At 43.6% G+C, this 16,341-nt stretch overlaps 1 pseudogene; it reads left to right on the forward strand.

Annotated features, from left to right (window-relative positions):
* The first annotated feature begins 4,180 nt into the window (after positions 1–4,180).
* On the forward strand, positions 4,181–4,874 carry LOC100770351 (annotated as a pseudogene).
* Positions 4,875–16,341: the final 11,467 nt, after the last annotated feature.

Here is a 16,341-nt window from a genome sequence, read left to right on the forward strand (position 1 = left end):
CGTTGTATCATCACTCCAAGTCATGTCTCCAAGCCACCCTTTCTCCTCCTATAGCTTTAGTCCAAACATCATATTTCCACCAGTTGCAAAAAATGAAATGTTGTGATAGTGGGATCTCTGTCAGCTCCTGTGGACAACACATTTTACTACATTTTTGAAAGCCTGAGCTAGTCACTTTACAGATTTTGTTTTGTTTTATTTTTATGCCATCCCTTCATACCACTTGACTTTCTTCCCAGAGAGGCACCCAGAGGGATCTTTTAAACATATGAATCATTACATCACTTCCTCTATTAAAACCAACCAATGACCTCTAATCATACATACAATGAATTCCTAACTCCATAGTCTAGCTTAAGATCTCTCCGTGATCTGGCTTCTGGTGTCTTCTTAGCCTTCACTGTACAGACTCTGCACAAGTGTTTTGTCTTTGAAAATGACAAACTCATTCTTTCCTTGGGACCTTTACTATGCTGACTGACTGCTTCCAATAGATAGCTTTTCTCTTGATTGCAGAATGTTCTTTAGAGCTCAAAGTAAATATCAGTTCCCGGTAGAGCCTTCCCAGTTCCACATTCTAACTTGCATCCACATGGTCAGGCACTACCACACTTGCCTCTCTTAACTCTGTGTTTATGTACATGTACCTACCATCTCTTCCAAACTGAAACACTAGCCCACGGCAGCAGAAATATTATTTATGGTTTCTGGTTTGCACGTTTGTACTCCCATTGAAGCTAACCCATGGTTAGTACCAAGAAGGACTCAATGTGTCTGCTGAATAAAATGAACATTTCAGAATAAGGGTCATAATGTAGCAAAAATAAATGCAAATTTTCCATTTGGGGAGTGGTTGGGGAATGGCTTAGTGGGTAAAGTGCTTGTCACACAAGTGTGACAACCTGAGTTAGACTCCCTAGAACCCACACAAATTTGGAAACAGCAGCACGTGTCTATAATCCCAGCACTTCTACCCAAATTTGTCCCACAAAGTTGTCCTCTAACTTCCACCGCTTTCAGTCATGGCATGTGTCTACACACCCTGACACACTATACCCATGCATGCATACATACAGGCCCAAAGATTTTTAAAAATCTGTTTGGAATTTGTGATAGTAAATCTATTTGGATAGTGAATTATAATGTGGGATATAAAACTCTTTGGGGGCAAGAATTCATTGGATTATATGTCTTGTTAATAGGACATGATCAAGATCTGGTTTTCAAACACAATACACTATTTGTCTAATTTGCAAATCACTAAGCATATATCCTAATTACATCGGGTAGTGCTGGAACTTACCTGCTTAACTTTCCTGCAGTGTCTGACCCATCAATTAACCACCCACTGCACACGCAGCTCTTGGCCAGTATTCTAATAGAATCAGAATCCCTTGTGGTTCTCCAGGAAGGAAACCCATAAGCATTCCTGATTTTTTAAAAGATGAAATTTTATATAAGCCTTATATGAGAAGTCTCAGGTGCTAGACTCTTTAATGATTTTATAAAAATTAATTTTTCCCTTCAAAAGGAGAAATATACCTCAGGTTACAGTTAAAGGAAGATGGAGACTGGAGGGGAATGGAATCAGGAAACACAGGATGATTGGCCCTGTGTGTGGTTCTTTCTGAATATTAATACTTAGGAGTTTTCTTTCCCTCATTGCTCCCATTATTAGCTATGTTAGGGCGGTGAGATCAGAGTCTCCTATGAACTCTGCGAAGATTCAACAGCAGAGCCTGAAACCAAAGCAGTGGCGTACTTTAAATGTTCACCAAGCCTGGTGCTGGTGGCCCATGCCTTTAATCCCAGCACTCGGGAGGCAGAGGCAGGTGGATCTCTGTGAGTTCAAAGCCAGCCTGGTCTACAGAGGGAGTTCCAGGACAGGCTCCAAAGCAATAGAGAGAAACCCTGTTTCAAAAAAACAAAATCAAAACAAACAAAAAAGCCTTGCTCTCCAGCACAGGAACCCCGTTTGTGGTGTTTGGGAGTTTTACTGAGGTGATTCCATGCATTCAAGGTACCCAATGACACACAAGTATTTAAGGAAAAGGTGATGACAATCAGCCCTCATGAACTACTTGACTACTGAAGATACAAATTCTCAGTTTTCATAATTTCTTTATAAAAATTCAAAACCGAAATAAAGCGCACTTTAAGTGGGAGGGGAAAAGTGAGAAACTCTCACACAGAAGCGATGCTCTTGCACAAGAGGCCCACATTTGCACTGATGTAACTCTGGAGGCTGTGGAGACATGAGGAAAACTTAGATGCCAGAGGACAGGAAATCAACGTTTCTTCCTGGGGGAGTCCGGATCACATCACGGCTTCCTCCAAGGGTTCAGGTCCTGAGTACCTTTGTCCCTCGTGAGTCTCAGAATGAACAGCTTCCTGTTGCTCCTTGTGGCAGGCACTGTGGCAGAGTTAGAAGGCAAGGAGTAGAGGTCTGGAGCAACGACAGTGTTGTCAACAACCCAAGACCATGTGATCTCTCCACTTTCTCTTTGCCTTAGGTCCTCCCTGAACGCATAAGAAGCATGCTAAGTGGATTCATAGGGCAGCTGTGAGAATCCATGATCTTGGACTCCCAATGAGAAGGTTCAGAAGGCACAACTATAGAAATTATAAAGGTTTTGAAGAATTACAGACAACACACACACACACACACACACACACACACACACACACACACACAAAGCACATAGGTTTCCTTTTGCACTGGGCCCTGCAAAGTACACAGCTTGTCCAGAACCTGGGTCTCTGACTTCCCAAGATTCTCCCCTGTTGGGAAGGAAGGACAGGAAAGAAGAGAACAGGCTCAGGCTCACAGTATTCCCAAGCTTTGTCCTCTTCAATCCTAGCCCTCAAGATTTGCTTGGACAGTAAAAGAATTAGTGAGGACATGAATTTAGGAACTAACATCTGAAATTCCACCCGCAGATTTACAAGTGACAGCAACACAATAGAAGTTGTAGAAAGTCCTCCTCCTCCTCCTCCTCCTCCTCCTCCTCCTCCTCCTCCTCCTCCTCCTCCTCCTCCTCCTCCTCCTCCTCCTCCTCCTCCACCGTGCAGCTGGGGAAGGATGCACGACATCTCACAGAGACACTTTTAAAGCTCACACTAGCAGACCCTCGGTCGAAAGCCCAGGCCCAGGCGACAAAGCATCCCTGAACCGGACTCCGCCCTCCTTGGACCGCTATTCCTTCAGTCGCCACAGGCAGGCGCCACGCCCGCTCGTGCTCCCATTCAAACCAAACCAACATGGCACCGCCTGTCCGCGGGGCGCATAGGTAGCACTAGGCTAGGGGAGGTGTGTGTGTGTGGGGGGGGCTCCAAAGCCCTGCGCAGAGTTCAGAGGTCAAAGGGCATTGAGGGGCGTTAGATGGCAGTCCCTCGGGGGAGGTGGGGTTTCTCTCTTGTCTTCTCTGTGCACTGGGCAGGAAGGTTTAGACTCCATCAGGGGCCCACGCCATCCTCACCCCGGCCACTGCTCTTCTCTGTCACTCAGCGCGACTGGCGGGCTGGGCTCCCTGGGATTGTGGAGGGATCTAGGCTATAGGAGACTAGGAGGCGCCCTCAGTAGCGGGTCCCCTTTCAGAGAGCCAGATCCTCAGCCCAAGTCTTCCAGAGCATCCCCTCCCATGATAGGTACCAGGTCAATTAAGTTCACTCTGCCCTTTGTGCCCTTCCTCGGCCACCATCCCCATCCGGTCCCCTAGCTCTGACCCTCCTGGGCCTTTCAAACACGCAGGAGATTTGAAGAAAGTCGAATGGACTTGTCCTGGGATTTAACAAACTCTTTGGGGACCTTGATTCTCAGGAAAGAATTGCAGTGACCCAACGTGGATTAGGAACCCGGTCGGGCTGCACAAAAAGAGGGAAAATATACAAGCATAAAGATCACTAACTTGTGTGAACCTGTCTATCAGGCTGGGGCAGGATATGAGGTGGGAAGAATCAAGTTGCCACCGAGTGATCTATCAACAAAAGATGCTGTCCCAAAATTGGTCTATGTCTGTTTTCCACGGACCTATGGCTGAAGACATCCCTGACTTCCATCTGAATACGTTCTAGTTCAAATTCATCCAATGTTACATCATCAGGTTAACAGATATGGAGATTTGGAGAATAGTTATCAGTGGGCACTAAAGTTCTGGACTAGGTTTGTGAAGAAAGGTAGATGGGCTATAAGACAATTGCCCAACAAACTGCTTAAGTTTTAGCTTACACTCAAGATATATCTGGCTGGAAAGTACTTAAATCTTCAAAAAAGTTTCCAGCAAGACCTCTAGAATACTCCTAGGAAATCTATATTATATTGAAGGAATAATTCCAGAATCAACAGCTAAGCTCTCCAGTTTCCTCTACCAACCTGAGAACAGAGTTACATGGAACAAATCATTGAGAGGGTACAATGTGGTACACAAGATTGATTCGGACACATTTATATAACATACCATTACACAAAGTTTTGCCATGGGCTCAATTTCCCCTAGAAACTTTATCGACATAGTATTCATCAAGCACTATGAAGGGAATATCATCATTATCTGTACTAACAGTGTGGACTTCCCAGGATACCCCCCAACGTCGCATTATATCCGTGGCTATAACCATCCTTCTGGCTATGTATGTTCACCTCTCAAAGAGAAAACCCAGCATATTCTAAAATAGTAATGTCTGTCCAGACAGAAAGGCAAGGAAAACTGCCTCCATTGATAATTGAAAAATCTATGCCTTCCAACTTAGTGTGCTTCCTCCTCAATGCAAAAGATAGTGTGAAGGCATGTAGGATTCCATCAATATGTGGACATCACAATGGGCACTCATCAGTGTACAGAAAGAAATAAAGCCATTCTGCCATTAAACCATAGCGATTTCAGACCGCAAAAAAAAGAAGTTGTAGAAAGCCTCCTAAGTAAATATGATACTACTTAATTTTGTTTGAGTTTTGAATAAACAACTGCAATTGTGCAGGGAAGAAATTTTTGAACACATCTCTTAATCCTGCAGTAATTCCCCCAACACCCAGTAGGCAGGTGTTAGTCCATAAGGCATCAGTTCCCCAGTCCAAGAAGTAGGGATCTTACAGCCATCTAGCACTGAATTCCTCTTTAATGGCAGCAAGTCATCTAGTAATCATAGTATTGACCTAATAGGTCCTCAGAAAACCTTATCATATAAAGATAAAGATGAAGACAAGAAAAGAGAGAAGGTTCAAGGTTAACCACTACAAAGTTAACAGGAACGAGTGGCATACTACTCAAGAGTCAGGTACAATCAATAATGTAACATTCACTGGATATGTCTTATACCAGAGGCAACATTATATTATTTTTACTTTCTACTATCTGCAGAATACTTGGTCTAAGATATGGAGTAGATATCTGTCATGATTAAAACTATTGAAAAACCCCCGAAGAGGTACTTTCGTAGAAGGAGACCCGCAACCAGGAATCATCGAGTCCACGAACTTGGATGCAAAAAGCAAGAGGCTTTATTAGTGGCGCGGGTACCCGGGGGCTTAGCTTCTGTTAGGCCAAGCCCCGAGCCCCGGAAGGGGGGTCCTTATATAGGAGTAAAAGCACAGTACAGAAGCGAAAAGCATCAAATCAGCATTTTCTCAAGGTCTAGTAGTCAGGCGAAACGGCTGCGTCCAGATGGCTGACCTTGGGACGGAGCGATCCCCATCAAGCGGGGCCTGGGGGGGGGGAAGGGCGCCCTCTCGCCGCCGCGGGCTCCTCGGGGCGCGGTGCCAGGCGGGCGTGCCAGGGGCGCGAGCCCCGCTGGGGTGAACCGACTGGGGGAGAGCCAGCAGGCCGGCAGCTGGTCGTGCGCTCATGGGCTGCTGGCTGATTCCGGCTCGCGTTCTGGGCCCGGCGGGGGCCGGCCTTGCGCGGCGTCGGGGAAGTGGGAGCCGGCGGCTGTGGGGATCAAGGGTCGGGGAGTGCAGGGGAGGATGTATTCGCCGCGTGCCCCGCCAGCTGCCGACTGGAGGAGGAGGCAAACTAAAAGAAAAAGCTAAGGGCGGGGGGGGGGGGGGGGGGGGTCTTTCACTATATGCCAACTTTGTTAGGCTGTGGTTCCTAATGACTCTGTGGTAGCAGTCTTCTGGCAATGAACATCTGAGGGGAGAGAGCTACAGCAGACATTTCCTTCACATGGTATCAACATCCATACTTGAACCCTCAAGAAAGGCTTTGCCATTTTCCCATGGGTCTGAAGCTTTGGGGTACTTGGCCTGGCTATGCTCATGTCATTAATACATATTCACTTGATGCTTCCCTCACTCAGGACTTCTGTCTCTCAACAGTGCACACTGTGTAAGTATATAATATATATAATATGCATATATATATATCCATATAATGTAATGTTTGAATTAGTTAAAATTTTTGTTCATTGATGGAGATTGGACCCAACACATGCTAGATAAGCACTCTACCACTGATTTGTATCCAGAGCCTAGGTGAGATGAGTTAAACAGAATTACTTTCCATAATGTGGACAGGCCTCAGCCAACCAACTGGACACCTAAGAGCAAAGGCCACTACCTGAAGAGGGCGCTCTCCTCACGGCCCATCACACAGAATCCTGCCTGAGTTTCCAGCTTGCTGCTCTCTAGAATTTGGACTCAGGACTGCAGCATTAACCCTTGTCTGAATTTCCCTCCTGCTGGCTGATGCTGCATATTTTAGACACAGTAGTTCTCCTGATCATCTTTAATTCCTTAAAGTAGAATATCCCTCTTTTGTCTGTTGTTTTGACTGTCTTCCTGATGCCCACAAGTGTGAATACATTTTGCTGTTGATTCTGTTTCCCTGGAGAACACTGACCATCACAGCATCCATGACAGATATTCAGAGAACGCTGACTATCACAGCATCTGTGACTGATATCCTACCTCTACTAGACAGTTGGTGGCTGTGAGTGTACAGAAGTTGGCTTCCTTGCTCTCTAGTCCCCAGTTGAGCCAATGAGAAGTCAGGATGGGGGAGTAAGGTTAGGGTGTTGATCCTCTTGGCACACTCCCTTCTTGCTGCCAGTTGGCAGTGGCCATGTTCTTCTTCCTGGGACTGGTGCTCCAGTTCCCTGTCTTCTCCTACAGCTATAGCTGTAGGTATAGGCAGCTGCAAGCCTCAGCTTTCAGGAGGTTCCCAGGGCCACTCCCTTGCTCTTCAGTCCTAGGTTGGTAGGGCGCCCCACACTTACCAGACCTTTCTTTCTATCCTGATCCAGCTCCCATGTGCTTTTCCAGTTTTCATATTTTCCTTTGATCCTGCCCAGACCTCTGCAAGTCATCCTCCATTTCCCTGTGCCATCTGTTTCCCGTCAGAACTCTGGGTAATTCGATGCTCTTGTTATTCTTTTATGCATAAGGAAACTGAGGCTTGGAGAGATTTGGTAACTTCTGCAGAGCTGGGATATAAGCCAAGGTCTCTGACTTCAGTGGCAATATTCACAGCTTGTACACGACACACCAATTACTTACTCTTTCTGAATCATAGTTTCCCCATTTGCAATAGGTCAGCCCCAAAATTCCTCTGATGCTTAATTTAATGTGTCAACTTAACTGGGCACAGGATGCCCTTATATCTGATTAAACATAATTTCTGGGTGTGTCTTAGGGTGTTTCTGGAAGAGATTAACATTTGAATTAATGGATTGAGTAAAGCAAATGGCCTTCCCAATACAGGCTTCTATCATCCAATTCACTGAGGGGCTGAGAAGAAAACAAAGACAATCTCTCTCTCTCTCTCTCTCTCTCTCTCTCTCTCTCTCTCTCTCTTTCTCTCTCTCTCTGAGCTGGGATGTCTGCCTCCCTTGCCTTCTATATCCTTGTTCTTAGGCCTATAGACTCAGACTTTAGCCTATACTCTCACTCCCCTGTTTCCCAGGCTTTCAATTGTACAACCAGCTTTCTTGAGCCTACAGCTTGCACAAGATGGCAGATTATAGAGTTTCTCGGTCTCTGTGTTTGTAAACCTCTCTAAACACACACACACACACACACACACACACACACACACACACACACGTTTATGAGAACAGAAATTTCCATTTCACAAAGCCACTTGAGGATTACTTGTTTGACACATGGAAGGCACCACCAGCCCAGGGCCTGGCACACGTTCTCTGACCAACAAAGGGTAAGCCCATTTCTTGTTCTTTTCCAGTGTTAGATTCCCCCTGGAACATACTCTTGCATTTGGTGTGAGCAGTCAATTTGATTTGAGTGAGTTGATGAGAAGCTCTTTATATATGTTTTCTCATGTAAAGAACTATGAAGAATTATTCCAGTTTTACAGAAAAGGAAGCATAGGGCCAGGAATCAAGTAACTTATTGAAATACTGTACTAAGCTGGTAATGAGGAAGGAATTCCAATACAGTTTTATGTTAATTCCAGGTTTACTTGAGCCAAAGAAGTCCTGTTAATAAAGGTGATATTCAGTTGGTCAGTGCTAGTGTCATAAGTATTACTGTCAAAATAGGGAAGTATTTCCAACTGGTGAATGGCTGATTGCATATATCTTCCCTGGGTACTCTCCATCTCTGATGGAATCTTGGGCTTCCCCATGACTGAGTAGGATTTTTGTACATTTAAGGAAGAAAACCCAAAGAACAGATTATTTTTACGGTCAGAATATCTCCCCTAATTGGGTGCTGAAACCATCTGTGTGAGACAGAATCAGGGAATGGGGCTTTGTGGAAGTGATTAGATAAGAGAGCTGAGCCTTCCTGAGTGAAATTAGTGTCTTTATAAAAGATTGTCTCAACTGCTAACTTGCCCATTCCCCTATTCAAGGATCGACTGTGAAGACACTGTCTATGACCACAACACCAACTCTCACTAGACAACAATTCTGGTAGCTCCTCAATCTTGGACTTCCCAGACTCCAGAACTGTGAGACATTTCTGTGATTTATAAACTAGCCAAGTAATGGCATTTTGCTATAGCAGTCTGAAATGACTAAGACAAACCAAGAAGTAGGGGTGGTTGTAGGAGGTAGAGCCAGGAGTCTGGCCTAGGATACCTAAAATTCTGTCTTAAAAACAACAAGAACAAAATCCAATATATAGTTCATGGGATAGAAGGCTGAGTGAAGGAAAGGCTAAGGGAAAATTAGTCACTGGGGCATCTTGTGCTGAGGGCAATGTCATTCTGTTTCTTTGCAGACACCTCTGCAGAACATCAGGTTTTGTCCCCACTGTGAGTATCTGCCAAGGTCAGCTCGTGCCCTTTACAAATCTCCTTTCCCTTTCTTTCAAAATGGACTTGGTCTGGATTAATAGTGATGCTCTGAGAGCTTCCTACCTGTGCCTGGGAGAATGCTTTAATAACATTATCCCTAAGCTGTAGAAAGTGATGGGGAATTAAAAATAACACACACACACACACACACACACACACATACACACACACACACACACACATACACACACACCACCACCACCACCACCACCACTAACAACAACAGCAACAAGATTAAACGTTTCATAATAAGCAGAAGATTCTGGGCTGAAAATGGTGGCATTTAACCGGGGATTAGGCAGGAAGTGGGCGAGGCAATTGCGGAATGACAAGGACCATTTGAACTGCCTAATGGAATATTGGCTGAGGTTTTCAAATACTCCAGTGCCCTTTAAAAACCATTTCCCCCTCTGCCCTTCTATTTCTGCCCAGCCTCAGAGGTGAAAATGAAATAATTGGAAGTGAGATGCTGGATGTATTGACTTTTCTCAAAGACAAGATGGCTGAAGTTTCCTGGGAATTCCCCTTGGCAATGAAAGGTCCTTAAGAACAGGACTAGCTACCGAATTTTCAGAGACAAGTGCAAACACAAAAATATGGGGTCTCTTCCTCAATTACTAAGATGTCAAGAAGACAACAGGGCAGGAAATCAAGTATGGAAGCCTTCGGAGCCTGAGAACCTTGTGTGAGTGCATAAGTCACACACTCATGAAACTGGCCCGTTACAGCAGTCAATGGAGGTCACATTACTCTCTTATTCTGGCTTTGTAATGTTGCTTCTTCCATTTCTAAAGTGCCAGGGATGTGGTTAAAGTGTGTGTGTGTGTGTGTGTGTGTGTGTGTGTGTGTGTGTGTGTATGTTTGTGTGTGTGAGTGTGCATGTTATTTTTAGGCACTTACATTGATTGTCAAAATGGTTCTTTTAAAACTTAAACATTTCTAAAAACCCATGATCATGCCAGTGCTACCGTTGGATCTAATTGGGTGTAGGCAACCATTTGCACTCTGCCTAAAAGTTTAGAGGCTGACTTGGCTATCCAGCAGCAAGGTGGGGGCGAAGCATTTATTTTCACAATGAAGCTTAACACCAATTTGCCTATAAAGCTTTGTAGTTCAGTTACTCTAACCTTGTTCAGATGTGTGTGTTTAACCTTTTCATGTCTTGGCAGATAGAGTCTATTTTAACTAGGGAAATACAGCAGGTTTCTCGGAGGCCCTTATTAGGTGTGCATGTACCACGCAGTATCACAAGCACGTTTCTGTTCTGAAGGCTTCTGAATTCTGCACGAACACAGTTTTTACCATAACATTGCACTCTGCTAAAATTCACACAATACATAATTTTGTCTTTAACACTTAACTTTCTATTTGAGTCTGTAATGGCATCTATAGTTACGTCAGATATTTCACTGTGGTATAATGAGCATGAACAAAAGACATTCTTTGCTGGAAGTGGTGATGTACATCTCTGATCCTAGGACTAAGGTCGAAGTGGATCTCTGTGAGTCTGAGGCCAGCCTGGGCCACAAAGTGAGTTCTAGGCCAGGGCTTCATAGTAAGACTCTGTTTCAAAATAAATAGATTAAATTAATTAATTAATTAATTAAAAGTTGTAGTTTGTTGGATTTCACAAGTTGAATAAAAAGCCAACTTAGAACAAACTAATTTTATCTTTGAAGTAGCTAGAGCACCGTTTTTGTTGAAAAGCTTCTTGTTTAGCTTTTTATCTGTTCTTCTGCTAAGAGAACCGGCACAGTTACCAAGTGCCTTTCTATGTGAAGGAAAGATCTTGGAGTACAAAGAGGATGATGTTAATGCTGAAGAACACACATTAGAGGCAAACAAGATTGACAACCACCCAGGGATATGCAACTGCAACTGCCTTCTACAGTAGAACACTGGGCATAGCTCAACGCGCTCCTCACCCCGACCCCTCCACCACCTTGTATACACACACACACAGGGAGGGGTGGGGAAGGGGTGGGGGTGGGGGAACTGAGGAAAGAATCACTAAGAGGAAAAACACCTTCTGCCCAAGAGGACAGTTCTCTGGCTGGGTGGAGCCCTAACTTTACAAACTACCAGAAAAGGAAAGCACCAATCTGGTTGAGTTAGTCAATCAGCTGGCCAAGAGACCACCACTCCAGAACATAGGACACCCCTCCCACCCCAGAAGGGGAGACTCAGCTTAAGCCTTGCTGAGGAGAGGTGGAATATTACCCTTTTAATGAGATACTGCACTTTTCCTCCCAGGATTACTGCCCCCACCTGCAGTCCCTGTTGTGTTGCCATGAGATTTGGGTGGGTCTGCTCCCTCCTCTGAGTTTTGATTCAAAAAGGAATATTCTCTCTCTCTCTCTCTCTCTCTCTCTCTCTCTCTCTCTCTCTCTCTCTCTCTCTCTCCTCTTTCTTTTGGGTTCTGGCCAGAGTCCCAGCATGTGTGTGGGTAAGAGGACAAAGGAACCCCTTGACACTTTCTCTAGAGCTCCGCACCCCAACCCCTGCCATGTGTCTGCCCATCATTCTGTGGCTGACTTCTGTCAGCTTAATTCAAACACTATGGCATCTTCCTTCTCTTTACCATCCTCTTCCTAGGGACCAACATTTTACAGATTGCTTGCCCCAATTTAGAACTCTTTTAAATTCTAATAAAATTATCCTTGAGTTTTCAGTCTATCCTTAAGTTCTTTTATCAGTGAGGCTAAAAGCCCCAAAACAAGAATCTGCATCTTCCTGGTATCTTCTGGTGATTATGAAGGGGCTCTCCCCAAAATTCCAGGTATGTAATATTTGGGATAGATTCTGGGGCTCCTCTGGGGTGTGCCTCCTGGTTCTGGGGCTCCTCTGGGGTGTGCCTTCTGGTTTTTGTGTGGTCAGTTCAATCACTCACCTTCACAGAAGGCAGAAACTGTTGATTACATTCCCTATGAGTCTCCTACTTGTCATCAAACTCACTGGGAATAAGAATTTAGAACTTGGTTTTTCACTAGATAAATGCTTTGGGGATGTTTGGAGTTTCTGCCGCTGAAGCAACTTATTGCTGGTATTGTTAAATAACAGCAACCTTGGTATGTATAATAACATATAGACACACACATACACACACATATGTGTGTGCATGCATGTGTGTTTATGTGTACCATGTGGCTGGTTTCTAACATGGTCTATAATTTTTCCATTTTACAGCAATACAAAAGTAGTACACATCTAGGAGAAATCATAGTCTGAATTTTGATTTGTGGTGTGTGTGTGTGTGTGTGTGTGTGTGTGTGTGTGTGTATTAGTGTTAAAGAGTGCAACAACTCCTCATAGCAGTGATCCACAGTTTCCAGTATACCCCATGATCAGGAGAGGAAGTAAACACTTTAGGGCACTTCATCCCTAAACTTCAATGTTCCAAGCTTAACATATTAAATACATTTAGAGGTAGGGATCTTCAAAGTGTAATATGTTTATTGAACTATAACCACATTTTTAGTGGAAGAGCACCTGATTCAACCTTACAATAATAACATAGACATGGGATGACACAATTTGAGCTTTTTTTTCTAGAAACTGTATTTGTTGTGAATAGTGTGACTAAAGTGTCATTGACACATTACAAACAATGTACATTTAACATGTACAGTTAAATGCATTTTGACCCTCTAAGGGATGCATGCACCCATTCCTCACTAAACTCCCAGGCATCCTTTGGGATCCTTCCTTACTGCCTATCTCTGCAACTTTTCAGGCAGTCACGGATCCACTTTCTGTCACTGCAGGCTAGAGTTTTCTGTAAATTATCAAGTTTATAATTTTCTAGCTTTTATTGTAATTAGTTTTAGAGTTACTTGTGTTGGTGCCTGCTTATAGCATTAGGTCATTCTTTGTTTTTATTAAAGTTATTTTTAAATTTTATATATGCATGCTGTATTATTAACATTGTTTCTGTCTAGTTCCCTCTCTTTCTTATAGCTTCACCCCCATTTTCTCCCAAATTTATGACCTCTTTTTTCTTTAAAGTATTATTGTGATTATATATGAATGAACAAATATATAAATATAGCTTGCTGAGTCTATTTACTGTTGCTCATATGTATATGATTTTAGGGTTGACCTCTTAGTATTGGATATCAAATTAGGGGGGGTTCATCCTGGGAGAAGACTACAGTCTTTATACAGGACTGGGACTTGTGAATTTCCCCCCATCCTTGTTGCCATGTTAACTGGTGTTGTCCTTGTTCAGGTATTTCTTGGGCCGCCGTATTGAACTCTATGGCAGGAAAGCTCAATTTCTAGTTCTCTCTTGTATTTCCAAAACAATCACCATTCTCCATATTTCTACCATTATGCAAACTACAGTTCAGTGTTTTCATGCCTTCTGAAAGCTGTAGTATATATACACCATTGTTGGGGGGCCTGCCAATGGCTACCAATGCTAATGATTTTCAGTCCTCCCATCTTCACTCGGTCTTTGAAAAATTATTTTCACGAGCTCTCTTGTGTCTGAGTGCACCATGTTTATCAGCAAGAGCCATGCATGTTCTCTTTGAAAGGAAGGTGTTTATTGTTCTGAGGCTGGAGAAAATAGATAAAAGAGGGATAAGTGGTTGCTGAACATCTTTTAGATTTGATCACATGTAATAGTAAACATTGCATATACATCTCCCATGTTTTAGAGCACATCAGAAACTGAAAACACAAGGCTGGGGACATAGCTCAGAGCAAGCTAAAAGACCGGAGTTTGACTTCCAGAACCCACATAAAGAATCAGATATGTTGACACATGGTTGTAATTCCAGTGCTAGAGCAGTGGAGACAAGTGGATCCATGAGGCTTAATGGTCATCTAGACTAACCTAAGTGATGGTCCCCAGGTCCTAGTGAGAGATTGTCTCAAAAATTAAGGTAGGTAGCGATCCTGAAGAACAATTCTCATGGTTGACCTCTGGCCTACATACACACAGACACAGATAGACACAGACACAGACACACACACACACACACACACACACACACACACACACACACCACTGAAAACTAAAGGCCTAATAATATTATTAATAATTCTTCATTAAAAAGTTAAAATTCGATGGAGATACCATAATAGAGGGAGACATTTTAGGTTTACAGAGAAATCAGGCACTAGGGAAATGTCTGGAGATCTACAAAGATGACACCTAACAATTTAAGCAACATTTAAGGCTACCTTAAATGCTCTCCCCTGATAATGAGATTGATGACTGACTTATATGCCATCCTAAAGCCTTCATCCAGCAGCTGATGGAAGTAGAAGCAAACACCCACAACTAATCACTGAACTGAACTGGAATCCAGATGCAGAGAAGGATGAGTAAAGAGCAAAGGGGTCCAGACCAGGCTGGTGAAACCCACAGAAAAAGCTGACCTGAAGAAGGGAGAGCTCTTGGTCCCCAGACTGATAGCTGGGATACCAGCATGGGACTGATCTAGACCTCAGGAACATGGGTTGCAGTGAAGAAACCTCAGAAATCTACGGGACCTCCTGTAGTAGTTCAGTACTTATCCCTAGCATAGGTGTGGACTTTGGGAGCCCGTTCCATATAGAGGAATACTCCTTGAGCCAATACACACGGGGGTGGGCCTAGGCCCTATCCAAAGGATAGGATAGACTCTGATGACACCCTATGGAAGGCTTCACCCTCCAGGGGGAGCAGAAAGGATATGTGATAGGTAGGGTTTTAGTGGGGGGTGGGTGGGAGGACGGGAGGGAGTGGGAACTGGGATTGTCATGTAAAACAATCTTGTTTCTAATTCAAATTAAAAAAATCTGCAAAAAAAAAAGATTTCTTATTATCAGAAAAAAAAAGTTAAAATTCTGGGACAATATTAGACTAGTTGGCATACTAGGCAGCAGACATACTATTCCATGCTTTTTACCATAGCTATGCGGTTTATGTTCTTAGCTTTATAAGGTGAAGTTTTAGGTTCATTTTAGATAATGACAGTATACGAACTCTAGACACCCACTTGATACCTTGCACAACCATAAACTTATTTCTCTTGCCATTGAAAGTAATTATAAAACTGTATTTTTTGACAAACTGCTGTCTTAGCTGTGACACAGCTTCTGTTGCTATGATAAAATATAACAACCATAGGCAACTTGAGGAGGAAAGGGTTGTTTTGTTTTACAGTTTGTAGACCATTATCGGAGGAAGTTGGGCAGGAACTCAGGACAGGAACCTAGAAGCAGGGAAGGAAGTGGGGCTGCTTACTGTCTTGCTCCCAGGACCTGTTCAGCCTGTCTTCTTATACCACCCAGGACCACCAGCCCAGGGATGGCACTGTTCACAGTGAGCTGGGCTCTTACACATCAGTCATCAATTATGAGAGTGCCCTGCAGTTTTGCTTCACAGGCCAATTCAATGGGAGTCACTTTCTTCATTAAGATTTATCTTTCCTGATGATCCTAGCTTGTGACAGGTTGACAAGCAGGATCTTGCCCATGTAGTATAAGAATAGAGCTGACCGAACCAGGAGACTGAAGGCCTGGCACATGGTGTGTGTGTACTTGTATTGGCCACCTTTCTTACAATTGTGAGAAAATACATAACACAAACAACTCGAGTGGGAAGGCTAAATTACAGCTGTATATACTCATACATTATTGTAGTTCCAGTTTGTCTTGCTGGGAAGGGTGTGGCAGTCACAAAGCAGAGAGACAATGAGGTCAGGAGTCACAGACCCCTCCACATTCCCAGGGAACTGCTTCCTCCAGCTCTCAGAATAGTGTTGCATCTGGAGCCTGTGGGGGACAGTTCATATTTAGCCCATAACAGCACTCAATAAATGTTTAAATAAAAGGAGTCAGCTTTAGAGGTGTTACTGAAAGCCACTACCTTCTCTGGGGCTGGTTTTTGTTTGTTTGTTTGTTTGTTTTTTAACATTGAGTAATCTCAGGTTAACTTCCTGATTGTGTGTTTATGATTGGATATTTAAAGGAAGTTTAAATAATCAAAACATAGTAGCAGTAGCATCTTGAAGGTCATGGAAAATTGACCTTACATCATTCAAAATGTCCAAGAGTCATTTCTTGGTTGAGGCCTCAGACTCACCAGATTTTT

This window comes from Cricetulus griseus (genome assembly GCF_003668045.3).
Source record: "Cricetulus griseus strain 17A/GY chromosome 1 unlocalized genomic scaffold, alternate assembly CriGri-PICRH-1.0 chr1_0, whole genome shotgun sequence".
NCBI lineage: Eukaryota > Metazoa > Chordata > Mammalia > Rodentia > Cricetidae > Cricetulus > Cricetulus griseus.